The 26,268-nt window shown below is 46.4% G+C and overlaps 1 pseudogene; it reads right to left on the reverse strand.

Moving 5' to 3' along the window:
• Positions 1-1,302: 1,302 nt before the first annotated feature.
• On the reverse strand, positions 1,303-17,661 carry LOC132396464 (SWI/SNF-related matrix-associated actin-dependent regulator of chromatin subfamily A containing DEAD/H box 1-like; annotated as a pseudogene).
• Between the last annotated feature and the right edge of the window lie 8,607 nt (positions 17,662-26,268).

Here is a 26,268-nt window from a genome sequence, read left to right on the forward strand (position 1 = left end):
TCCGAGTCATCTCCATGTGATGTTTAGGTAGGGAGAGGGATGAGTAAAGTCAAGTCCAGGTAAATCCTTTGTTTCTCTCTGAGATATGATGACACATCACCCTCCTAAGCTACATTATTAGGAATATTGGAATCATCAAAGATCTTGACCCTTGAGTCTCTTTTGCCATTCAGTTTTCTCTTACAAGGATGGGGAACGTAACAGTAGAGAAGCTCATTGCTTCATCGATGACTGACAACAACCAAGACACCCAACTAAAATGTTTCTTAAACACGAGATTCTCCAGATGCTAGAAATCCAGAGGAGCAAACAGAAAATGCTGGAGGAATGCAGTAGGTCAAGCAGCATCTGTGGAGGGGAATGAACAAGATGACATTTTGGGCTGAGGTCCTACACAATGGGTGTGAAAGGAAGAAGCCAGAATGTTGGGGGGAGGGGAAGGAGTACAAGCTGGCAGGAGATAAGTGAAACTAGGTGAGGGGGGGAAGGTAGGTGGGAGGAGGGAATGAAGAGAGAAACTGGGAGGTGATATGTGGAAAAGGCAGAGGGCTGAAGAAGAAAGATTCTGATAGGAGAGTGGACCATGGGAGAAAGGGAAGGAGCAGGGGAACCAGAGGAAGGGGAGAAGGGGCAAGGCGGAGCCAGAATGAGGAATGGAAAGGAGAGGTTGGGGGGGGGGGGTGATGGAAATAAATAACCTGAAGTTAAAGAATTCTATGTTCACGCTGTCAGTTTGGAAGCTACTCGATCTGAATATGAGGTGTTGCTCCTTCAAACTGAGAGTAGCTGTAGAGGAAGACATGGCCTGACATATCCAAATGGGAATGGGAAGAGGAATAAAAATGGGCAGCAGGGGGAAGAAAACGTCTAACGTGGCTGACAGAGGGACAGAGGAAAGGTACTCGACGAATCGGTCCTCCAATCTGCATTGAGTCTCAGCAATGTACAGGAGGCTGCACCAGATAAAGCAGGAGACCCTGAGCTTTGATATTCTGACCCTGAATTCTGAATACAATTTATGGCTGATCTTTAAAAAGGGTAGGAACAGTTTGCCAGTGCAAGCCATCCAAAAGAATAGAACCAAATGGGCAACCAAGCTCAAACACCGAACGAGCCTGACCCACAGTCTAGCTGCCGTACAGTATCCGATACCAGACGCTGGCGACTGGAAGTCTTGTGGCACTGGAGTCGGAATACTTCAGGAGTAATCTTCCACGGGGTTTTGTGCCCGCCGCTCCTATTCCCCATCTCCCGATGCACCCGGGCCACAGCCAAGTAAGGCGCGGCGTTCTCCAGCAGCCACTACCCGCCACTCCGGAGAGGCAACAGGCACCTCCGCGCCTCCACGGCGCCCGAAGCAGCGACGCTCTCCAGACGTCTCCCCGACCGCCGCTCCGCCGTCGACACCTCGGTCTTCACCCCTGCCCCCAACAACGCTGGTAATCGGTGACTCCCTTGTCTGAGGTGTCAAGTCAAAGGTGTCTGTGACTATTTGCCGCCCCGGTGCGAATGTCTCCGAGGTATTACCTGACTCGCTGAATATTCTTATGTTAAGAGTTGTTGTACACTCTGTACGGCAGGAACCTGAGATGTTAAATCCGGATTTTTGCCGACTTCTTGAATTCCGTGGTAAAGGCACGTTTTTAATCTCTGACCCCATTCCCACCTTAGGTCGAAGTTCAGGGGGGTTTAATAGGCTTCTCAATTTACGGGCTCAATGGAGAGCACAGAATTTCGGTTTTATTGATGAATTTAATTTATTCTGGGAACGCTCGGCATTCTTTAAAAAAGATGGTCTCTGCCCAACCCAACTGGGTTCTCGAATGCACTCTGATGTCCACATGCGTGACTAAACTCCCTGACAGCGGAGCGGGACCTCCAACATTCCCGTTTTAATAAGAAATAGAATTAACAAAGTGCCTTCGGCGCACACTGTAAATGTTTGATAACTTTTGATTTTGATAACCTTGATAACTGCCCCATGTCAGCCAAAGTCAAATCCAGAAGATGTTTTTAACACATTAAGCCCAGCCTTACTAAATATTAGGTCTTTGGCTGGCAAATGACTTTTAATTAATGCCTTACTTAACAGGCGCAGCCAAAACAACAAATGCAGCAGTTTTATCGAATCAGCTACTACTAACTTCAGTTTTATAAGTGAAGCGAGGGGGAGGAATCGCCGTTTTGTTTAATAATTCTTATCAGTGTAGGCTGATATCGTATGGAACTTCTGCACCTTTTGAATATCTCGCTCTTCAGTTGAAATCCTCCTGTCGCGCTTTATTTTTAACTATATACAGGCCACCACAATATCGTGCAATCGTTTTCAGTGAGTTCACTGAACGACTGCCTATTGTTTGCATGGAGTCTGACTCATTGTTGAGCTTCTATATTAATGTTGGTAACCTCAAGCACTGTAGTGCTAATGAACTGGCCTGCATCCTAGGACTGACAGAGTAATGACAGGGCTCACACATACAGCAAGGGTCCCACCCTGGGTGTTGCTCTTTCTGATCATTGCTAGGTGTCTTTCCACTTGCACTCAAACAGAGGTAACCACAAAACAGTTTATCACTGAAAACACCAAGTATTATTCACACAGGCCCTTTTCTCCCATACCTGCCCTCTCTCCAGCCTCTGTGAATTATCTTGTAGACCACCTCAACTCTAAAATTACAGGTGTCATTGATGCAATCGCTCCCACAAAAGTAAAAGTAGTTTCTGGGAAGGAAAAAGCACCGTGGAGAAACAGCCCGCTGGTTAAACTCTGAAAAAGAGAGTGTTGAAAAGCTGAGTGCGGTCAGGTCCATTACAGCATTTGTAAAGAAACTCTTCACCTCTATAATTTAGAGTTGAGACACGCAAGGCAGTACTTAGGACAGAGAAAACCTACAGTACAATAAAGGCCCTTTGGCCCACAAAGCTGTGCCAAACATGTCCTTACTTTAGAAATTACCTAGGGTTACCCATTAGCCAGCTATTTTTCTGAGCTCCATGTACCTGTCCATGAGTCTCTTGAAAGACCCTATTGTATCTACCTCTATCACTGTTGTCGGCAGCCCATTCCACGCACTCACCACCCTCTGCATAAAAAACTTACCCCTGACACAAACAACAATAATACACGTGCCTTATTTGTTACAGTTGATAGGCTCACACATCCTCCTGTGTCAGTAGCACCTGAACTTCTCTCTACAAAGTCACATGATGACCTTGCGTTCTTTTTTGCTGACAACATTCAGAAGATTAGACATGCGGTCAGTGTCCCTGCATCAGGACAGAAGTCAGTGCCACCCTTTCACTCACTTAGAACTAAGATGTCACAATTCAAACCTGTTAACTATAAAACTCCAGAAGAAATTGTTTTACACTTGAAATCCTCCTCCTGATCCCTTGACATTTTACCTACAACCTTTATATAAAAAATGTTTTTATTTGCACTGCGCCAGACATTCTGCAGATATTCAACACTTTCTTTCTATCAGGCTGCTTCCCAAAAGCCCTGAAAACTACTGTTATTAAGCCTCTTAAAAAAAGAATAACCTAGATACCTCAGTAATTAATAACTACAGGCCTATATCAAACCCAGTATGTTTAAGTACAATCACTGAAAAGATTGCTTATGTTACACGAGCGTGGCGGTGGACAAACCCAAGTGCAGCACACAGGCACGGAGACAGAGTCGGGAGGCGTTATTGATGTAGTGAGCGTGGAATTGGTACCCAGGAGCAATGCTAGACTTAGAACTGGCAGTCCTAAGAACCATGAAACAAGGTTACTCACACCGGAGTCCACCAACAAACTGGCAGCTCCTTGTTGTGATCACAGGGTCTTTATCCGGCATTTTCTGATAGAAAGCAGGTGTGTGTAGTTAGTGGAACCTGGGAATGATTGGAAACTAAATGAGGGGATTGAGGCCCAATTCCTGAGGTAAACAGCAAGGTGGGGGATTGCCAGAAGGGACCCTGACAGTACCATGACAGTACCCCTCCCTCAATGGGATCCTCCAGGCCTGTCTGGATGGTCCCAATGAAAATCCTGGATGAGGGAAGGGTCTAGGATGAAGGAGCAGGAGACCCAGGAACGCTCTTCTGGACCGTACCCTTCCCAATCTGCCAGGTATTGGAAACCCCTGCCCCTATGGTGCACATCCAGTAGTCTTCATACAGTGTATGCCGGAAGGTTGTCGATGATACGGGCAGGTGGGGGAGTCTTGGCCGAGGGACACAAGGGGCTGATGGAGACTGACTTTAACTAGGAAACATGAAAAGTCAGGTGGATGCTCATAGATTTTGGCAGTTTTAGGCGGACCGCTGCAGGATTGGTAACACTTTTGACCTTGAATGGTACCAGGAAGCGAGAGGCAAGTTTCCTATGCTCATTCTCGAGTGGGATGTCCTTGGAGGAAAGCCACACCACCTGTCCCCAGTTGGTACTCAGGCGACGGAGTCCGGTGTCGGTCGGCTGTCTTCTTATCGTGCGTAGCCGATTTGAGTAGGGCCGTGCGTGTCTCCTTAAGGTACCAATCGATATGGTCCTGAACTGACGGTTCCGCAATCCCCTCTTCTTGTGTGGGGAACAGCGGGGGTTGGTACCCCAGGGAACACTTGAATGGAGACCTTCCAATGGCCGAGCTCACTAGAGAGTTATGGGCGTTCTCAACCCACGGGAGGTGGTCGCTCCAGGTTGATGGGTTGTGGGTGTTCTCAACCCACGGGAGGTGGTCACTCCAGGTGACGGGTTGTGGGCGTTCTCAACCCACGGGAGGTGGTCGCTCCAGGTCGACGGGTCGTGGGTTCACTCAACCCACGGGAGGTGGTCGCTCCAGGTCGATGGGTGGTGGGTTTACTCAACCCACGGGAGGTGGTCGCTCCAGGTCGATGGGTGGTGGGTTTACTCAACCCACGGGAGGTGGTCGCTCCAGGTGACGGGTTGTGGGTGTTCTCAACCCACGGGAGGTGGTCGCTCCAGGTCGACAGGTCGTGGGCGTACTCAACCCACGGGAGGTGGTCGCTCCAGGTCGATGGGTGGTGGGTTTACTCAACCCACGGGAGGTGGTCGCTCCAGGTGACGGGTTGTGGGCGTTCTCAACCCACGGGAGGTGGTCGCTCCAGGTCGACAGGTTGTGGGCGTTCTCAACCCACGGGAGGTGGTCGCTCCAGGTGACGGGTTGTGGGCGTTCTCAACCCACGGGAGGTGGTCGCTCCAGGTCGATGGGTTGTGGGCGTTCTCAACCCACGGGAGGTGGTCGCTCCAGGTTGATGGGTTCTGGGCGTTCTCAACCCACGGGAGGTGGTCGCTCCAGGTGATGGGTTGTGGGCGTTCTCAACCCACGGGAGGTGGTCGCTCCAGGTGACGGGTTGTGGGCGTTCTCAACCCACGGGAGGTGGTCGCTCCAGGTGACGGGTTGTGGGCGTTCTCAACCCACGGGAGGTGGTCGCTCCAGGTGACGGGTTGTGGGCGTTCTCAACCCACGGGAGGTGGTCGCTCCAGGTCGACGGGTTGTGGGCGTTCTCAACCCACGGGAGGTGGTCGCTCCAGGTCGATGGGTTGTGGGCGTTCTCAACCCACGGGAGGTGGTCGCTCCAGGTCGATGGGTTGTGGGCGTTCTCAACCCACGGGAGGTGGTCGCTCCAGGTGATGGGTTGTGGGCGTTCTCAACCCACGGGAGGTGGTCGCTCCAGGTTGATGGGTTCTGGGCGTTCTCAACCCACGGGAGGTGGTCGCTCCAGGTGATGGGTTGTGGGCGTTCTCAACCCACGGGAGGTGGTCGCTCCAGGTGACGGGTTGTGGGCGTTCTCAACCCACGGGAGGTGGTCGCTCCAGGTTGATGGGTTCTGGGCGTTCTCAACCCACGGGAGGTGGTCGCTCCAGGTGATGGGTTGTGGGCGTTCTCAACCCACGGGAGGTGGTCGCTCCAGGTGATGGGTTGTGGGCGTTCTCAACCCACGGGAGGTGGTCGCTCCAGGTGACGGGTTGTGGGCGTTCTCAACCCACGGGAGGTGGTCGCTCCAGGTGACGGGTTGTGGGCGTTCTCAACCCACGGGAGGTGGTCGCTCCAGGTCGATGGGTTGTGGGCGTTCTCAACCCACGGGAGGTGGTCGCTCCAGGTTGATGGGTTGTGGGTGTTCTCAACCCACGGGAGGTGGTCGCTCCAGGTGACGGGTTGTGGGCGTTCTCAACCCACGGGAGGTGGTCGCTCCAGGTGACGGGTTGTGGGCGTTCTCAACCCACGGGAGGTGGTCGCTCCAGGTGACGGGTTGTGGGCGTTCTCAACCCACGGGAGGTGGTCGCTCCAGGTTGATGGGTTGTGGGCGTTCTCAACCCACGGGAGGTGGTCGCTCCAGGTGACGGGTTGTGGGCGTACTCAACCCACGGGAGGTGGTCGCTCCAGGTCGATGGGTTGTGGGCGTTCTCAACCCACGGGAGGTGGTCGCTCCAGGTTGATGGGTTGTGGGCGTTCTCAACCCATGGGAGGTGGTCGCTCCAGGTGACGGGTTGTGGGCGTACTCAACCCACGGGAGGTGGTCGCTCCAGGTCGATGGGTCGTGGGCGTACTCAACCCGTGGGAGGTGGTCGCTCCAGGTCGATGGGTTGTGGGCGTTCTCAACCCACGGGAGGTGGTCGCTCCAGGTTGATGGGTTCTGGGCGTTCTCAACCCACGGGAGGTGGTCGCTCCAGGTGACGGGTTGTGGGCGTTCTCAACCCACGGGAGGTGGTCGCTCCAGGTTGATGGGTTCTGGGCGTTCTCAACCCACGGGAGGTGGTCGCTCCAGGTGACGGGTTGTGGGCGTTCTCAACCCACGGGAGGTGGTCGCTCCAGGTGACGGGTTGTGGGCGTTCTCAACCCACGGGAGGTGGTCGCTCCATGTCGACGGGTCGTGGGCGTTCTCAACCCACGGGAGGTGGTCGCTCCAGGTCGATGGGTTGTGGGCGTTCTCAACCCACGGGAGGTGGTCGCTCCAGGTCGACGGGTTGTTTGCCATTACACAACGTAGCGTCACCTCCAGGTCTTAGTTGACCCGTTCCGCCTGGGAGTGGAAGCCAGATGACAGGCTGACCGATGCATCTAAGGCTTGACAGAAGGCCTTCCATACCTGTGAGATGAACTGGGGACCTCGATCGGAGACAATGTCTGCAGGGATTCCGTGGAGGCAGAAGACGTGGTGGACGAGAAGATCTGCGGTTTCTTGAGAGGAAGGGAGTTTAGGGAGGGCTACGAAGTGCACCGCCTTGGAGAACCGGTCTACCACGGTGAGTACGGTGCTGTTCCCATGTGAAGGGAGTAGACCAGTGACGGTCTAGGGTGATGTGCAACCAGGGATGACCAGGGACAGGTAGAGGATGAAGTAAACCCGTGGTGGCCGACGAGAGGCTTTTCTGCAGGCACAGATGGAACACGTCAAGACATAGGAATGGATATCCGCCTCCATGGATGGCCACCAGAAGTGTTTTTTCAGGAACACTAGGGTCCGATCACTCCCAGGGTGGCAGGTGAACTGAAACATGTGCCCCCATTGGAGAACCTGAAACCTGACGGAGATGGGCACGTACAGGCGATCACCGGGTCCATTGCCAGGGTCGGGGTCGTCCCACTGGGTTTCTTTTACTTTGGACTCGATCTCCCAAGTGAGGGTGGCAGGAGGATAATCCCCGGGCTGAAAGTGCCCTCCTTGGAGTTGTATTGGCGGGAAAGCACGTCCGGCTTCTGTGGGAACTCGGGACAAATCGAGGGGTTCCGGGACAGGCGGAGTTGCAGTAGCTTCCCTGGAAGATGTGGCTGACTGCAGATAGTTGGGGTGGCAAGACTGGCTCCATTTGGCTATCCTCCCGGTAGACCAGTCGATATGGGGATTGTGTTGGGTCAGCCATGGATACCCTAGGACCACCGGGGCTTGAGGTGAATGAATGAGACTGAATCGTACCTCCTCCCAATGGTTGCCAGATAGGATCAAGGTCAGGGGTGGCATACAGTGGGTCACCCAAGTCCAGGGCCCGGTCCTCCAGGGGAGTAGTTAGCGACTCGTGAGCAGCCAGCCTGGGGGGCTATGTCTTCACTCAGCTGGTTGCCCTGGGCACTGGAATCCACCAAAGCGGATAGGGACAGAGACCGTCATTGGTAATTCACGGTAGCCGGTTTCTGCATCTGAGTCTGGGGGGCTGAAGGGGGTATCGTCCGGCTCACCAGGACCCCTTTTTAACTGGTGAGCCCTTCCTTTTTGGCTGCTGAGGGCAGGTATACCAGAAATGTCCTGGCTGGCCACAGTAGAAACAATCCCCAGCTCTGCACCTCGTTTGGCCACGCAGAGCCGGTTCCATCCCAGCTGCTGGCTGGGACTGGTAAGGTGGACCGTGGGCTTCCCCAAGGAGCGGGGTGACTGGTTCTTCTCTCAGCCACTCTTGAAGTCGATTATCTAATCTAGTGGCTAGCGAGATCAGAGAGTCCAGACAGTCCATGTTGTCCCTCACTGCCAGTTCATCCTTTATCTTGTCTGAGAGACCCTGTCAAAAAACCTCCCGTAGGACCTCATCAATCCACACTGAGCTTGTTATGCTTCGTGAGCCCTGACAAAGAGTCAGCAAGCATTTGGTGGCGTCCTTACCATGAATGGGTTGTTCGAAGCAACAAAGGAGGGGAAGGAGGAACAAACCTCTGGTTGGTTATCCCATATTGCAGTTGCCCAAGCCAAGGCATCCCCTTGTAACAGCCCCATGATGTATGCAATCTTGCATTTATCTGAAGAGTCGGTATGTGGCTGTAGCTCAAAGACCAGAGAGCATGTAACAGGAAGGCCTGGCACCTCCCTAGGTCCCCAGCGTAGGGTTCGGGCTCGGGTAAGTATGGCTCTTGAGGGGACTGTGTTGCTGATCCCAGGGAGGGACAACGTCATCCCAAGTGGTGTGGTATGGGTAGTCGGGATTCTTGGAGGGGACGGAGAAAGGGAAGCGCAAATTCGGTCCACCTGCTCACTGACCTTCTGTACATTCATGGACAGTGTCCAAAGGTTTTCCGAGACCTCCCTAAGTAGTTGGTCGTGGGCGCCCAGTAGGTAGCCCTGTCTGGCGAGGGCCTGTTGTATGGGATCCGTGTTCACTGGGTTCATTCTGTTACCCGAGCGTGGCGGTGGATGAACCCAAGTTCAGAACACGGGCTCAGAGACAGAGTCAGGAGGTGTTCTTGATGTAGCGAGTGTGGAATCGGTATCCAGGAGCGATGCTAGACTTAGAACTGGCAGTCCAAAGAACCATGAAACGAGGTTACTCACTCCAGAGTTGACCAACAAACTGGCAGCTCCAAGTTGTGATCACAGGGTCTTTATCCGGCATTTTCTGATGGCAAGCAGGTGTGTGTAGTTAGTGGAACCTGGGAATGATTGGAGACTAAATGAAGGGATTGAGGCCCAATTCCTGAGGTAAATAGCAAGGTGGGGGATTGCCAGAAGAGACCCAGACAGTACCATGACAGTTTATCAGCAATTTAATAGCTTTTTGGCACTACGCAACTGTATAAGTGTTTTCCAGTCTGAATTTCGACAACATCGTAGCACCGAGAATGTTCTGGTCAAAGTTTCCGGTTGGACTTTCCAGTATATTGTAGTCCTAAAATGGTTTAAATTGTATTTTCAGGATAAGGACTATTTTATATCGATTGGTGTTTGTGTATCCAACCAAACAAAAATGACATACGGAAAGCCTCAAGGGTCCATACTAGGACCTCTTCTGTTTAACGCATACACACTCCCTCTAGCTCAAATCATGGTAAGCAACAAAATATCTTACCTTAATTATGCAGATGACACTCAGATTTATATGTGTCATCAAGTAACTACGGTCCCATACTACCACTAAAAAAACTGTATTGAACGAATCACTGATTGGATGTGCCAAATTTTCCTCCATTTAAACAAAGAGAAAGCTGAAATAATTGTTTTGGAGCCAAAAAAGAACTATCAAAAGTCGATGCTCACTTAGAATCCCTGTCTTTACAGACCACAAAGCAAGCCACTAACCATGGTGTTGAGATTAGCTCTGACTTAAATTTTAACTGCCACATTAAGACAATTACAAAGTCAGCCTACTATCACCTTAAGAATTTAGCGAGAGTTAAAGCCCTGCAGCAAGATCTAAAAAACTCGCCCATGCATTTATTTTTAGTAGGCTTGACTACTATGATAGCGTTTTCACAAGTCTCTGTAACAATCCCTCAGACAGCTGCAGCTCATTCAGAACACTGCTGCTTGAGTCCTCACTAAGACCAGGAAAAGTAGAACATATCACTCCAGTTCTCAGAACCCTGGCTTCCTGTCCACCAGAGGATTGACTTCAAAATATTACTAGTGGTTTAGTATTGATCAAGGGTCAAGATATATCTCAGATCTCTTGCTGCATTATGAACCTTTCCCAGCTCACCTGGTCACCTGGGGTGGGCAGGCTTACCACCCCAGGGTCAAAACTAAACATGGTGAAGCTACTTTTAGTTACCATGCTCCACATATCTGGAATAAACCTTCCAGAAGATCCGAAGCCTGCCACAACTTTAAGCTCTTTGAAGTTGAGAATTAAAACTTTTCTGTGTTGCTTTTAATTACAATCTCCTGCGCTGTAACTTCTACTTATAATCATATATATTGTCTGAAATTTGATGTTAGATTTTTACATCTTGTTCCGTGTAAAGCACTTTGAACTGCCTTGTGTTTGAAAAGTTCTATACAAATAAACTTTCTTGCTTGTGTGTTTCTGTTTGTTTACATAGATACTTTTGCTCATGAAATTTCTATTAGACATACTGTATTTTTCAGCAACTCAGAGGGTGAATAGGTGAAACTGTATATCATAGGTGGATGTTGGCATTAAAAGGCAAAGAGGAAGCCTTTGCATAAGTTATAATGTAAACTTTCCTTTGAGAGATATTGTTACTGTGCAAATGATTGAGTCATAGAACTCCAACAGTAAACAAAGCAAGCATTCAGCCAATCACGTTAATTTTAGGTTTCATAATCAGCTGTTCAATTATTTGTTTGGCTGTGCCAACAAATGGCAGAATATTTCAATCTCTCGTTGCTACAATTGGAAGTTCCCATCTGTTTCAAAAGGGCAACAATCATACCGGTGCCCTAGAAGAGCCAGGTGAGCTGTGTTAATAACTATCGGCCAGTAGCTCTCACATCTACTATGATGAAGTGCTTTCAGAGGTTGGGTACTGCTAGAATCAACTCCTGCTAAATAAGGACATGGACCCACTGCAATTTGCCTATCACCACAATAGGTGGCCAGCAGATGTGATCTCTTTAGCTCTTCAGGTGGCCTTGGATCTCCTGAACAATAGTAGTACTCACAAACAAAAGAAAATCTGCAGATGCTGGAAATCCAAGCCACACACAAAATGCTGGAGGAACTCAATAGGCCAAGAAGCATCTGTGGAAAAGAGTACAGTCAACGTTAAGGGTCGAGACCCTTCATCAGGACTGGAGAAAAAAGTTGAGGGGTCAGAGTAAGAAAGTGCGGGGAGGGGAGGGAGAAGCACAAAGTGATGGGTGAAACCAGGAGCAAGGGAGGATGAAGTAAAGAGCTGGGAAATTGATTGGTGAAAGAAATACAGGGCTGGAGAAGGGGGAATCTGATAGGAAAGGACAGAAGGCCATTGAAGAAAGAAAAAGGGAAGGAGCACTAGAGGGAGATAATGGGCAAGAAAGGAGGTAAGATGAGAGAGGGAAATGACAATGGGGAATGGTACAGGGGAGGGAGGGTCACTACCAGAAGCTCAAGAAATCAATGTTCATGCAGTCAAGTTGGGGGCTACCAAGGTGGAATCTAAGGTGCTTCCCCTCCAACCTGAGTGAGGACTCATCACGATAGTAGAGGAGGTCCTGGACTGAGATATCAGAATGGGAGTGGGAAGTAGAGTTAAAATGGGTGGCCACTGGGAGATCCTGCTTTTTTTAGTGGATGGAGTGTAGCTGCTCAGTGAAGTGGTCTCCCAATCTACGCTGGGTCTCATCGATATACAGGAGACCAAACCAGGAGCACTGATGCCCCCAACAGACACAGTGAAGTGTCACCTCACCTGGAAGGACTGTTTGGGGCCCAGTTTGGTAGTGGGGCAGGAGGTGTAGGGGCAGGTGCAGCACTTGTTCCACTTGCAAGGATGAGCACAAATTCTCTGTAACTTCTGCCATCTCCAAAGGGATCCTACCACCAAGCACATCTGTCCCTTCCCCTCACTTTCTACCTTCCCCAGGGATCACTCCCCATGCAAATCCCTTGTCCATTCTTCCCTCCCCACTGATCTCTCTCCTGGCACTTATCCTTGCAAGCAGAACAAGTGCTACGCCTACCCCCACAGCTCCCTCACTAACATTCAGGGCCCCAAACAGTCCTTCCAGGTGAGGGCGACATTTATCCAGGTGGGTTCTACTGTATCCACTGCTTACACTGTGGCCTCTTGCATATCGGGGAGACCCAACACAGATTGGGAGACTGCTTCACCGAGCACCTACACTCCATCCGTCAGAAAAAGCGAGATCTACCAGTGGCCACCCATTTTAACTCTACTTCCTATTCACACTCTGACATATCAGTCTAGGGCAGGGGTGGGCAAACTTTTTGACTTGTGGGCCACAAAGGGTTCTAAAATTTGACAGGGGGGCCGGACCAGGAGCAGATGGACGGAGTGTTTTGGTAATACACCTCATAAGAGAAAATAAAATATCAAGGGATATGTAGAAAACATGTGCTTTAATTTCAATTGAAAATGAACAAATGCATTACAACAAAATATCTGTCTTTGAAGTCCCATGGTATTTAGCTATTTATTGAAATGACTTTTAAAACACTGAAAATTAAATGAATAAAATACAGCTTTTTTAATAGTAACAGTTATTATTTTAAAGCACTGAAAATTCTGTTATTCTTCAAGATATTATCATCATCACTCTCCTCCTGACTGTCTTTATTTCAAAAACGGTAGGAGATGCAGGTCTACTTGTCCTGCTCCTTCTGATTCAATTGTCCCCTGTGCCAAAACTCAACAACGACCAGCACAAGGACAGAACAGTGACAGCGCGCCAGTATGCAGAGCGCGTTATTTGATCTGGAGTGCATTTTTTTATTTTGAGAACATACGTGCACCTGCGCACTACTCATGTCCATCACTTAAACAGAAATGACATGTAACATGTAAGGCTTATTGAAAAAAATATTTTCAAATGCATTTTTTACATAACACAACGAAGAAACTTATTTTTAATTTCAGTGGGAACAGTGTTGTTGGTCTCCCTTTTTAGCCAGCGCATCAAAGTCTGGATTTAGTTTTGTTGTGGCGATTCTCAGGATGGATCTGAGGTGTTGGTCAGTTAACTTGGATCTGTGGCTGGCTTTGTTGATGTTCATGACGCTGAACGCCTGTTCACACAAATAGGTCGAGCTGAACAAAGAGTAAAGTGCAAATGTGGAGTAATACGCTGCACCTCAACAAAGGTCAGTGTATATAGAGTGCGTCATCTATTGGGAAAACGCCAGAATTTCGGGGAAAAAAAGTTAACAAGGTTTATTAATATAATTTCATCAAGTTCTGCGGGCCGGATTAAAAAGCTTAACGGGCCGCATATGGCCCCCGGGCCGTAGTTTGCCCATGCCTGGTCTAGGGCCTCTTCTACTATTGCAATGAGGCCACACTCAGGCTGGAGGAGCAACACCTTATATTCCATGTATGGGTAGCCTTCAACCCGATGGCATGAACATTGATTTCTCGAACTTCCAGTAATGCCCTCCCGACTACCCCTCTGCCCCCCCCACCCGGTCACCATTCCCATTCCTCTGTCTCACCTTATCGCCTTGCCTGCCCATCACCTCCTTCTGGTGCTTCTCCTCCTTTTCTTTCTTGCATGGTCTTCTGCCCTCTCCTATTAGATTCCCCCTTCTCCTGCCCTGTATCTCATTCATTAATCAATTTCCCAGCTCTTTACTTCATACTGCCTCCCCTCCTGATTTCACCTATCACCTTGTTTTTCTCCCTCTGCCCCCTTCACCTTCTTACTCTGAATCCTCATCTTTTATTTCTCCACTCCTAATGAAGGATCTCGGCCTGAAACTTCAGTTGATCACTCTTTTCCACAGATGCTGCCTGGCCTACTCAGTTCTTCCAGCATTTTGTATGTAATACCAGTAATTAGGTCAGTTGCTGTTTATTGAATACAGCTCAGTGTTTAACATAATCAGTCCTACAGTTCTGATCAAAAAGTTCCAAAACCTGGGCCTCTGTACCTGCCTCTGCAGCTGGATCCTTGACTTGCTCAGTGTGGAAGACCACAGTCTGTGCAGATTGGAAATACACCTCACCTCACTAATAATCAACAATGGGGCATCTCAAGGATGTGTGCTTAGTCTATTGATCTACTCTCTCTACACCCATGACTGTGTGACTAGGCACAGGTCAAATGCCATCTATAAATTTGCTGATGATACATCTATTGTTGGTAGAATTTCAGATGGTGACGAGGAGTACCGGAGTGAGATTGATCAGCTGGTTGAGTGGTGTCACAGCAACAATCTTGGATTTAACATCAGAAAGAGCTCCGAAAGGGTAAGACGAGAGCACACACACTGGTCCTCATTGAGGGATCTGTAATGGAAAGATTGAGCAATTTCATGTACCTGGACCTTAACATCTCTGAGGGCCAAGTCTTTATGTGTATATAAGGCAGAGTCTGATAAATTCTTGATTGGTCGGGGCATGAAAGGATACAGGGAGAAGGCAGGAAATTGGGACTGCAAGGAAAATTGGATCAGCTATGATGAAATGACAGAACAGACTCGATGGACCAAATGGCCTGCATATTCATTTACAGTATGTGGGCATCACCAGCTAAGCCAGCATTTATTGCCTATCCCTCATTGCCCTTGTGAAAATGGTGATGAGCTGCCTTCTTGAATCGCTGCAGTCCCTGAAGTGTAGGTATACCCACAGTGCTGTTAGGGAGGGAACTCCATGATTTTGACCCAGCGGCAATGAAGGAACGGCGATATATTTCCAAGTCAGCATGGTACGTGACTTGGAGAGGGATTTACAAGCGGTAGTGTTCCCAGATATCTGCTGTTCTCGTCCTTCTACCTGGTGGTGGTTGTGGGTCTGGAAGGTGCTGCCTTAAGAACTTTGGTGTGTTGATACAGTGCATCTTGTAGATAGTGCGCACTGCTGCAACTGTTCACTGATGGTGGAGGGATTGGATGTTTGTGGAAGGGGTACCAATCAAGTGGGCTGCCTTAAGGAGGTGTCAAGCTCCTTAAGTATTGATGGAGTTGCACTCATCCAGGTGAGTGGCAAATATTCCTTTACACTCCTGACCTGAGCCTTGTAGATGGTGGACAGGTTTTGGGGAAGGAGGAGGTGAGTTACACGCCACAGGATTCCGAGCCTTTGACCTACTGTGGTAGCCACGGTATTTATATGGCTAGACCAGTTCAGTTTCCTGTGTCAATGGTAAACCTCAGGATGTTGATAGTGGGGGATTCAGTGTTGGTGATGCCACTGAATGTCAAGGGACAATGGTTAGAGCCTCTCTTGTTGGAGATGGTCATTGCCTGGCACTTGTATAGCTTAAATATTACTTGCCACTTGTCAGCTCAAGCCTGTATATTGTCCAGGTCTTGCTGCATTTGGGTGTGAATTGCTTCATCATCTGAGGAGTCATGAATGGTGAAGAACATTATGCAGTCATTTGCGAACATCCCCACTTCCCACCTTATGATGGAAGGAAGGTAATGAAGCAACTGAAGATGGTTAGTCCTAGGACACTTCCCTGAGGAACTCCAACAGTGATGACCTGAGGATGAGATGATTGACCTCCAACCACCACAACCATCTTCCTTTGTGTCAGGTATGATTCAAACCAACGGACGGTTTTCCCCCAATTCCCATTGACTCTATTTTAGCTAGGCCACCTTGAAGGCATACTTGGTCAAATGCTGTCTTGATGTTGAGGGCTATCACTCTCACCTCATCTCTGGTATTTAGCTCTTTGGTCCATGTTTGGACCAAGGAGGTGATGAAGTCAGGAGCTGAGTGGCCTTGACGGAACCCAAACTGGGCATCCGTAAGCAGGTTATTGCCAAGTAGGTGCTGCATGATAGCTCTGTTGATGACCCCTTCCATTACTTTGCTAATGATTGAGAGTAGGCTGACAGGGCAGTCACTGGCTGGGTTGAACTTGTCTTGTTTCTTGTGTACAGGACATACCTGGGCAATTTTCCACATTGCCAGGTAGATGCCGATGTTGTAGCTGTACTAGAACAGCTTGGCTAGTGCTGCTTCTATAATCTTATGCTCTTATGGATGTCCACTAATATTGGCCATTGTCTACCTGGGAAAAATGTTCTGACTCTCCATTCTATTTATACCAATTTGAGAAGATTGAGAAGAAATGGCATTCCAGTCAGTAGCATGCAGTACTTAGCATTAAGTGTTATGAGATGCTGGTCATGAATTGAACTCTTCAGCTTGTGTTCATAATCTAAAGCTGCATAATAGAGATTCAAGCATCTGCATTACATATTGCACAGTTACACATAGTTACACTGGAGTTCACAAGTTTGTGAAATATATCAGATCTGAGAATTCTCTGGTCTTCTAATAATAATACTGAAGAACCTGTAGATCAGGGCACTACAGCATAAGCTCTTGCATCCATTTATCTAGGGTAGTGGCCAGTACAATGATAAGATGTGGTCCTTTATCTCCTTCTTGGTAAAGATAGGCAAGGAATGATATGACTTGCATTTTTCCTGTAGCCCATTTCAGCTGCTAATATTCCAATCACCCTGTGTTTATTCAGCAAAGTCAAACAAATTAATTCAATGAATTGATAAGTTTAAAGCTCCATTCTTTTGTTGAGGATATCTGGCTGCTGACTGTTCAATCATTCTGTGGGTTTCCCCATCTGTTAGTTCTGTCTCTTGCTTTTCTAATCTTCAGGAAATTACTGTATACCTGGTCAGAAGTAGATGAGCCACTTCCTGCTCATTGATTATCGTTTAGCTGTTCCATATCAGGTCTTTGGACAAACCATGAGGCATGTCCGACCTTCTAAACAATGCCTCCCAACTGCTAAGTAGCTGGAGATCAATAATCTTCTGAGCTTTTTTCAAAGAACACTATGAATAAGATTAAGTTCATCCACTGAGGCATCCTGCAGGAAGTTGACAATTTTAGTCCTATATGCATCTTCAACCTCTTTACTCCACCACTGTAGTCTTCATCAAGGGAGCTCTCATCACCAGAAGCAATGGATTCCACACCTTCAGAATCACTAATTTCCTTCTGAATTATTCTGCTATTTTTTTTGTCCCTTAACATGTATTTTACTTTTATTATTCCGGTCTTTTCTTGTTCCAGTTTGTTTCAACTGAGCTGACATCGCTGTTGTCTGTGTTTAAAGATTTGTGAAGGCATCTTTTCCATTTATGTTTTCATGTACTGGCAAACATGGCACTTCATTTAAATCTTGATTATCAAACACCTGCAAAGCTCCTAAGGCCTTCCAATAGGAACAATCATATTCATTCAGGGCCTCTGTAAGTTACTTTTTATTGTAACCTGGATACTCATTGCAAAGTTTTCTAAGTAGTGAGCCTCCTTTTTTCATAATCTTCTGTGGACTCTTGTGATTCAAGTCAATTGGGCTGATCAATAGAGTGTTTACTGACATATTCAACCTCTCACTTTGGCAGTCTATGGTGCTCACTTGTTTCAAGCAGGCTTCAATTATACTATGCCCAAGAAGAACATGGTAATCTTCCTCAGTGACTATTATCCATTAGCACTTACATCCACAGCAATGAAGTGCTTTGAGAGGTTGGTTATGAAGTAAATTAGGTCCTGAGGAGTTACTTGGAACCACTTGAATTTGTCTACCGTCATAATAAGTGAAAAGCAGATGCCATTTCATTGGCTTTTCACCCAGTTCTGGAACATCTGGGCAGTGAGGATGCATTCATCAAGATTCAACACCATCAACCCCTCTAAACGAATCATTATGCTCTAAGACCGTGGCCTTGATACCTCCTTGTGTAATTAGATCCTTGATTTCCTCAGTGGCACACCCCAGTCATTTCAGATTGGCGACGACGTCTCCTCCACAGTCACCTTCATCACAGGTGCACCACAAGGCTGTGTGCTTAGCCCCTGCTCTACTCACTTTACACTTATGACTGTGAGGCTAAGCACAGCTCTAACGTCATATTTAAGTTTGCTGACACCACCACTGTTGTTGGCAAGGTCAATGATGGTGATGAATCAGCATATTGGAGGGAGATTAAAAATCTGGCTGAGTGGGGCCACAGCAACAACCTCTCACTCAACATCAACAAAACTAAAGTGCTGATTTTTGACTACAGGAGGAAGAAACTGAAGATCTATGAGCCATGCACATTAGGGAACTGGAGGTGGAGAGGATCAGTAACTTTAAATTTCTTAGCATTTCCACATCAGAGGACCTGTCCTGCAGCCAGTATGTAGGCATCTTCACAAAGAAGGCACAGCAGCACCTTTGCGCAAATACAGCTTGCCATCTAAAACTTTGACAAACTTCTATACATGCACAGTGGAGAGGATCCTGACTGGTGGCCTTATGGCCAGGTAAGGAGAAACACCAATGCCCAAAAATGGAAAAGCCAACAGAAGTGGTTGAAACAGCCTAGTCTATTACAGGCAAAATCCTCCTCACCACTGAGCACATTTTGTGAGAAGCTCTACCACAGGAAAGCAGCATCCATCATCAAGGGCCTTCACCTGTTATGATGATCGCTGGCAATAACTGAACCCAAGTGTGGAGGAATGGTAGACTCCCATGTAGAGACTGAAACAAGAGGTGATACACAGGAATTCCAGCAGAGCGTCGGTGGCAAGGCTCAGCAACACCACGAGATAAATCATTCTCAACAGAAGGACTCGATGACGTATGTTAAATGGGAGTCCGCATTAAATAATCATAGAAAGCAGAAAACCCGTGCCAGTCACAATTAATGTGATAAGATTAAACAGACCGTATACAGGCTTAATGACTCTCAGTAAGACAATTAGTAAATACAGGTACTTGAGAAATCTAGAAGCCCAATGTTCTTCAGCTTGGCACAGAAGCCCGCATGGCTCATAACATCACTATTCAAGCCAATTTCTCTTCTCACTGCCACCATCGGGCAGGAGGTACAGGAGCTGTGGGTCCCATGATACCTGGTTCAGGAACAGTTATTAACCTTCAACCATTAGGTTCTTGAGCCAGTATGGATAACTTCACTCACCTCAACACTGAACTGATTCCACAACCTCTGGACTCATTTTCAAGCACTCTACAACTCATGTTCTCAGTATTATTTATTCACTTTTTTATTTTTAAAATATTTAAACATTTGTCTTTTGCACATTGGCTGTTTGTCAGTCTTTGTTTATGAGTAATTTTTCATTGATTCTAATGTATCTATCTGTTCTACTCTGAATGCCTGCAAGAAAATGAATCTCAGGGTAGTATATTGTGACATACAATACATACTTTGAGAATAAATTTACTTTCAACTTTGAACTAGATTTCTTCTTCTTCATGGCAAGTTGTTTCCACTCCCTGGCTCTTTTGCCAGCGGCGCTTTCCCTTCAATAGCTCCCATCCTTTTTTGAAGGCCAAGGGTGAATCTCTTTCCACTACACATTTGGATGCAGATAGCCACTTCCACTCTTCGATCAGGAATACACTGCTTTACAAGGAAGCAGATGCAGTATCTTAAACTTTAAAATTGGGTCTTTTAAGTTCTGCTTTTTTTTAACTGTATATTTCCGAAAACACAAAAAAATCACTAGTTTTACAGAAAAGCAACTCAGGAAGTTCAAAGGACTGGTTTTCAGCTATTATTAGAAGTTTGTTATTAGGATTAAATTACAATCTGCAAAATAGATTCCAAATGGTTGTCTATGTCTACATGGAGCTTGCCCTGTTGTTATCCTGAAATAGTTCAAGCAGCCACAGGCATGGCTTATCACATCCACAATTTTGTTTACCTTCAGAGAATACTTATGCATAGATCAGACCTAATTCTGCACAACATATATTCAATTTCCTGCCTGTTTTCCTGTAATTAAGAAAAGCTTTCTTGAAAAATTGACTCCGTTCTTTTAAACATTATAATTATTTTTGCCTTGTGTATGTGCGACAACAGAGATTTTTAAAAAAGCAACACACACAAAATGCCGGAGGAACTCAGAAGACCAGGCAGCATCTACGGAAGAGAGTATAGTCAACATTTTGGACCAAGACCCTTCACCAGGTCCACAGATGTTGCTTGCTCTTCAGAGTTCCTCCAGCATTTTGTGTGTGTTTCTTGGATTTCCTGCATCTGCAGATTTTCTCAGAGTTTTTTTAAAACCTCACTGACTACAACTAAGGTTCCTGTTGACAGGAAGGAATTAAATGAGGGCTTCCTTTTCAAAAAGTGAACCAGCGAAAAGCCTCGTAACTATAGCCTTGTAAGCCTAACATCAGTAGTTGGGAGGATGTTGGAAAGAATGCATGGTCATGCACTTTGGTGGTAGAAATAAATGTGTGAACTATTTTCTAAATGAGGAGAAAATCCAGGAATCTGAGATGCAGAGGGACTTGGGAGTCCTTGTGCAGAAAACCCTGAAGGTTAACATGCAGGTTGAGTCGGTGGTGAGGAAGGCAAATACAATGTTCAAGACCTCATTTCAAGAGGTCTAGAATACAAGAGCAGGGATGTGATGCTGAAGCTTTATAAGGCACTTGTGAGGCCTCACTTTGAGTATTGTGAACAGTTTCAGGCTCCTCATCATAGAAAAGATGTGCTGGCATTGGAGAGGATCCAAAGGAGGTTCACAAGGCTGATTCCAGGAACGAAAGGATTATTATACAAAGAAAGTTTGATAGCTCTGGGCCTGTACTGGCTGGAATTCAGAAGGATTGGGGGGATCTCATTGACGCCTTTCAAATGTTGAAAGGCCTAGACAGAGTAAATGAGGAAAGGATGTTTCCTATGGTGGGAGACTCTAGGTCAAGAGAGCACAGCCTCAGGATAGAGGAGTGTCCATTCATAGAACATAGAACATACAGGCCCATACAGCACAGTACAGACCCTTTGGCCCACAATGTTGTGCTGACCATTAAACCCTGCCTCCCATATATACCCACCCCTTAAATTCCTCCACATACCTGTCTAGTAGTCTCTTAAATTTCACTAGTGTATCTGCCTACACCACAGACTCAGGCAGTGCATTCCACGCACCAATCATTCTCTGAGTAAAAATCCTTCTTTTAATATCCCCCTTGAACTTCCCACCCCTTACCTTAAAGCCATGTCCTCTTGTACTGAGCAGTGGTGCCCTGGGGAAGAGGCGCTGGCTGTCCACTCTATCTATTCCTCTTAATATCTTGTATGCCTCTATCATGTCTCCTCTCATTCTCCTTCTCTCCAAAGAGTAAAGCCCTAGCTCCCTTAATCTCTGATCATAATGCATACTCCCTAAACCAAGCAGCATCCTGGTAAATCTCCTCTGTATCCTTTCTAATGCTTCCACATTCTTCCTATAGTGAGGCGACCAGAACTGGACACAGTACTCCAAGTGTGGCCTAACCAGAGTTTTATAGAGCTGCATCATTACCCTGCAATTCTTAAACTCTATGCCTCGACTGATGAAAGCTAACACTCCATAAGCTTTCTTAACTACCCTATCTACCTGTGAGGCAACATTCAGGGATCTGTGGACATGTACCCCCAGATCCCTCTGCTCCTTCACACTACCAATAATCCTGCCATTTACTTTGTACTCTGCCTTGGAGTTTGTCCTTCCAAAGTGTACCACCTCACACTTCTCTGGGTTGAACTCCATCTGCCACTTCTCAGCCCACTTCTGCATCCTATCAATGTCTCTGTGCAATCTTAGACAATCCTCTACACTATTCACAACACCACCAACCTTTGTGTCATCTGCAAACTTGCCAACCTTCCGTTCTACCCCCTCATCCAGGTCGCTAATAAAAATCACGAAAAGTAGAGGTCCCAGAACTGATCCTTGTGGGACACCACTAGTTACAACCCTCCAATCTGAATGTACTCCCTCCACCACGACCCTCTGCTTTCTGCAGACAAGCCAATTCTGAATCCATCTGGCCAAACTTTCCTGGATCCCATGCCTTCTGACTTTCTGAATATGCCTCCTGTGTGGAACCTTATCAAATGCCTTACTAAAATACATGTAGATCACATCCACTGCACTACCCTCATCTATATGCCTGGTCACCTCCTCAAAGAACTCTAACAGGCTTGTTAAACATGATCTGCCCTTCACAAAGCCATGCTGACTGTTCCTGATCAGACCATGATTCTCTAAATGCCCATAGATCCTATCTCTAAGAATCTTTTCAAACAGCTTTCCCACCACAGACGTAAGGCTCACTGGTCTATAATTACCCGGACTATCCCTACTACCTTTTTTGAACAAGGGGACAATATTTGCCTCCCTCCAATCCTCTGGTACCATTCCCAAAGAGGATATAAAGATTCTAGCCAGAGGCTCAGCAATCTCTTCCCTCGCCTCGTGGAGCAGCCTGGGGAATATTCTGTCAGGTCTCAGGGACTTATCCATCCTAATGTATTTTAACAATTTCAACACCTCCTCTCCCTTAATATCAACATGCTCCAGAGCTTAAATCTCACTCATATCGTCCTCACCATCATCAAGTCCCCTCTTATTGGTGAATACTGAAGAGAAGTAACCATTGAGGACCTCGCTCACTTCCACAGCCTCCAAGCACATCTTCCCACCTCAAAACAGAGATGTGGAGAAATTTCTTTAGGCAAAGGATGGTGAATATGTGGAATTTGTTGCCACATGCAGCTGTGGAGGCCAGGTCGTTGGGTGTATTTAAGGCAGAGATTGATAGGTTCTTGATTGGATATGGCATCAAAGGTTATGGGGAGAAGACCAGGAACTGAGGAGGAGAAAAACAAAAGGATCAGCTATGATTGAATGGTGGAGCAGACTCGATGGGCCAAATGGCCTAATTCTGCTCCTATGTCTTATGGTGTTATAGTCTAAAATGCTGAGGACCAGGACTAGTGATCAGTTGGAATGATGGGGTCTAATCAGAGGCAGCTAACATGAATTTGTCAAAGCCTGATCCTGTCTAACCAATCTGACTGAATTGTTTTTTGAAGAGGTAACCAAGTGTACTGATGAGGTCAGGGCAGTAGATGTGATTTACATCACCTTTATTAAGGCCTTGAGCAGGGTGCCACATGGGAAGTTGGTCAAAAAGGTTAGGCCCATAATTGGTTGACAATAGGAAAGAGCAGGCGGTGTTATTAGTAACTGGGTGCCAATGATGAGGATCAATTCTGGGACCTTTGCTCTTTGTAATATGCATGAATGATTTGAATGCGGATGTATAATATAAGTTTGCAGATGATGCTATAATTGACTGAGTCATGGATAGAGGATATTTGGATTTAGTATGGAGATAGTCATAAAATTTAGTGTGATATCAATATGTTAGTGATAAACAGCAGATGGAGTTCAATCCAGATAAATATGAAGTGATGTACTCTGAGAGTCTTTATGAAGTGAGGACCTAGACCATGAAGGCCAGGGTCTTAGGCAGCATTGATGAACAGGGGAAGCTTAGACTACAAGTCCAGAGATCCTTGAAATTAGCAGCAGATTTGTAGTAAACACAAGGTGGTGATTGTGGGAGATTTTAATTTTCCACACGTAGACTGGGAAGCTCATTCTGTAAAAGGGCTGGATGGTTTAGAGTTTGTGAAATGTGTGCAGGATAGTTTTTTGCAACAATACATAGAAGTACCGACTAGAGATGGGGCAGTGTTGAATCTCCTGTTAGGGAATGCGATAGGTCAGCTGACAGATGTATGTGTTGGGGAGCACTTCGGGTCCAGTGATCACAATAGCATTAGCTTCAACATAATTATGGAGAAGGACAGGACTGGACCTAGAGTTGAGATTTTTGATTGGAGAAAGGCTAACTTTGAGGGGATGTGAAGGGATTTAGAGAGAGTGGATTGGGTCAAGTTGTTTTATGGGAAGGATGTAATAGAGAAATGGAGGTCATTTAAGGGTGAAATTATGAGGGTACAGAATCTTTATGTTCCTGTTAGGGTGAAAGGAAAGGTTAAAGGTTTGAGAGCACCATGGTTTTCAAGGGATATTAGAAATTTGGTTCAGAAAAAGAGGGATGTCTACAATAGATATAGGCAGCATGGAGTAAAGGAATTGCTCGAGGAATATAAAGAATGTAAAAGGAATCTTAAGAAAGAGATTAGAAAAGCTAAAAGAAGATACGAGGTTGGTTTGGCAAATAAGGTGAAAGTAAATCCGAAAGGTTTCTACAGTTATATTAAAAGCAAGAGGATAGTGAGGGATAAAATTGGCCCCTTAGAGAATCAGAGTGGTCAGCTATGTGTGGAACCGAAGGAGATGGGAGAGATTTTGAATGATTTCTTCTTTTCGGTATTCACTAAGGAGAAGGATATTGAATTGTCTAAGGTGTGGGAAACAAGTAAGGAAGTTATGTAACCTATGACAATTAAAGAGGTGGAGGTACTGGCGCTTTTAAGAAATTTAAAAGTGGATAAATCTCCGGGTCCTGACAGGATATTCCCCAGGACCTTGAGGGAAGTTTGTGTAGAAATAGCAGGAGCTCTGACGGAGATCTTTAATATGTCATTAGAAACGGGGATTGTGCCGGAGGATTGACGTATTGCTCATGTGGTTCCATTGTTTAAAAAGGGTTCTAGAAGGAAGCCTAGCAATTATAGACCTGTCAGTTTGACATCAGTGGTGGGTAAATTAATGGAAAGTATTCTTAGAGATAGTATTTATAATTATCTGGATAGACGGGATCTGATTAGAAGTAGCCAGCATGGATTTGTGCGTGGAAGGTCATGTTTGACAAACCTTATTGAATTTTTTGAAGAAGTTACGAGGAATGTTGACGAGGGTAAGGCAGTGGATGTAGTCTATATGGACTTCAGCAAAGCCTTTGACAAAGTTCCACATGGAAGGTTAGTTAAGAAGGTTCAGTCGTTAGGTATTAATGCTGGAGTAATAAAATGGATTCAACAGTGGCTAGATGGGAGATGCTAGAGAGTAGTGGTGGATAATTGTTTATCGGGATGGAGGCCGGTGACTAGCGGGGTGCCTCAGGGATCTGTTTTGGGCCCAATGTTGTTTGTAATATACATAAATGATCTGGATGATGGGGTGGTAAATTGGATTAGTAAGTATGCCGATGATACTAAGGTAGGAGGTGTTGTGGATAATTAGGTGGATTTTCAAAGCTTGCAGGGAGATTTATGCCGGTTAGAAGAATGGGCTGAACATTGGCAGATGGAGTTTAATGCTGAGAAGTGTGAGGTTCTACATTTTGGCAGGAATAATCCAAATAGAACATACAGAGTAAATGGTAGGGCATTGAGGAATGCAGAGGAACAGAGAGATCTAGGAATAACTGTGCATAGTTCCCTGAAAGTGGAGTCTCATGTAGATAGGGTGGTGAAGAGGGCTTTTGGAACGCTGGCCTTTATAAATCAAAGCATTGAGTACAGAAGTTGGGATGTAATGCTAAAGTTGTACAAGACATTGGTAAGGCCAAATTTGGAATATTGTGTGCAGTTCTGGTCACCGAATTATAGGAAAGATATCAATAAATTAGAGAGAGTGCAGAGATGATTTACTAGGATGTTACCTGGGTTTCAGCAATTAAGTTACAGAGAAAGGTTGAACAAGTTAGGTCTCTATTCATTGGAGCGTAGAAGGTTGAGGGGGGATTTGATCGAGGTATTTAAAATTTTGAGAGGGATAGATAGAGTTGACGTGAACAGGCTGTTTCCATTGAGAGTAGGGGAGATTCAAACTAGAGGACATGATTTGAGAGTTAGGGGGCAGAAGTTTAAGGGAAACACGAGGGGGTATTTCTTTACTCAAAGAGTGATAGCTGTGTGGAATGGGCTTCCTGTAGAAGTAGTAGAGGCCAGTTCAGTTGTGTCATTTAAGGTAAAATTGGATAGGTATATGGACAGGAAAGGAGTGGAGGGTTATAGGCTGAGTGCGGGTAGGTGGGACTAGGTGAGATTAAGGGTTCGGCACGGACTAGGAGGGCCAAGATGGCCTGTTTCCATGCTGTGATTGTTATATGGTTATATGGTTATAACATGATTAGGAAGGTGCATGGAATATTGGCCTTCATTGAATACAAA

This window comes from Hypanus sabinus, chromosome 7 (assembly GCF_030144855.1).
Source record: "Hypanus sabinus isolate sHypSab1 chromosome 7, sHypSab1.hap1, whole genome shotgun sequence".
NCBI lineage: Eukaryota > Metazoa > Chordata > Chondrichthyes > Myliobatiformes > Dasyatidae > Hypanus > Hypanus sabinus.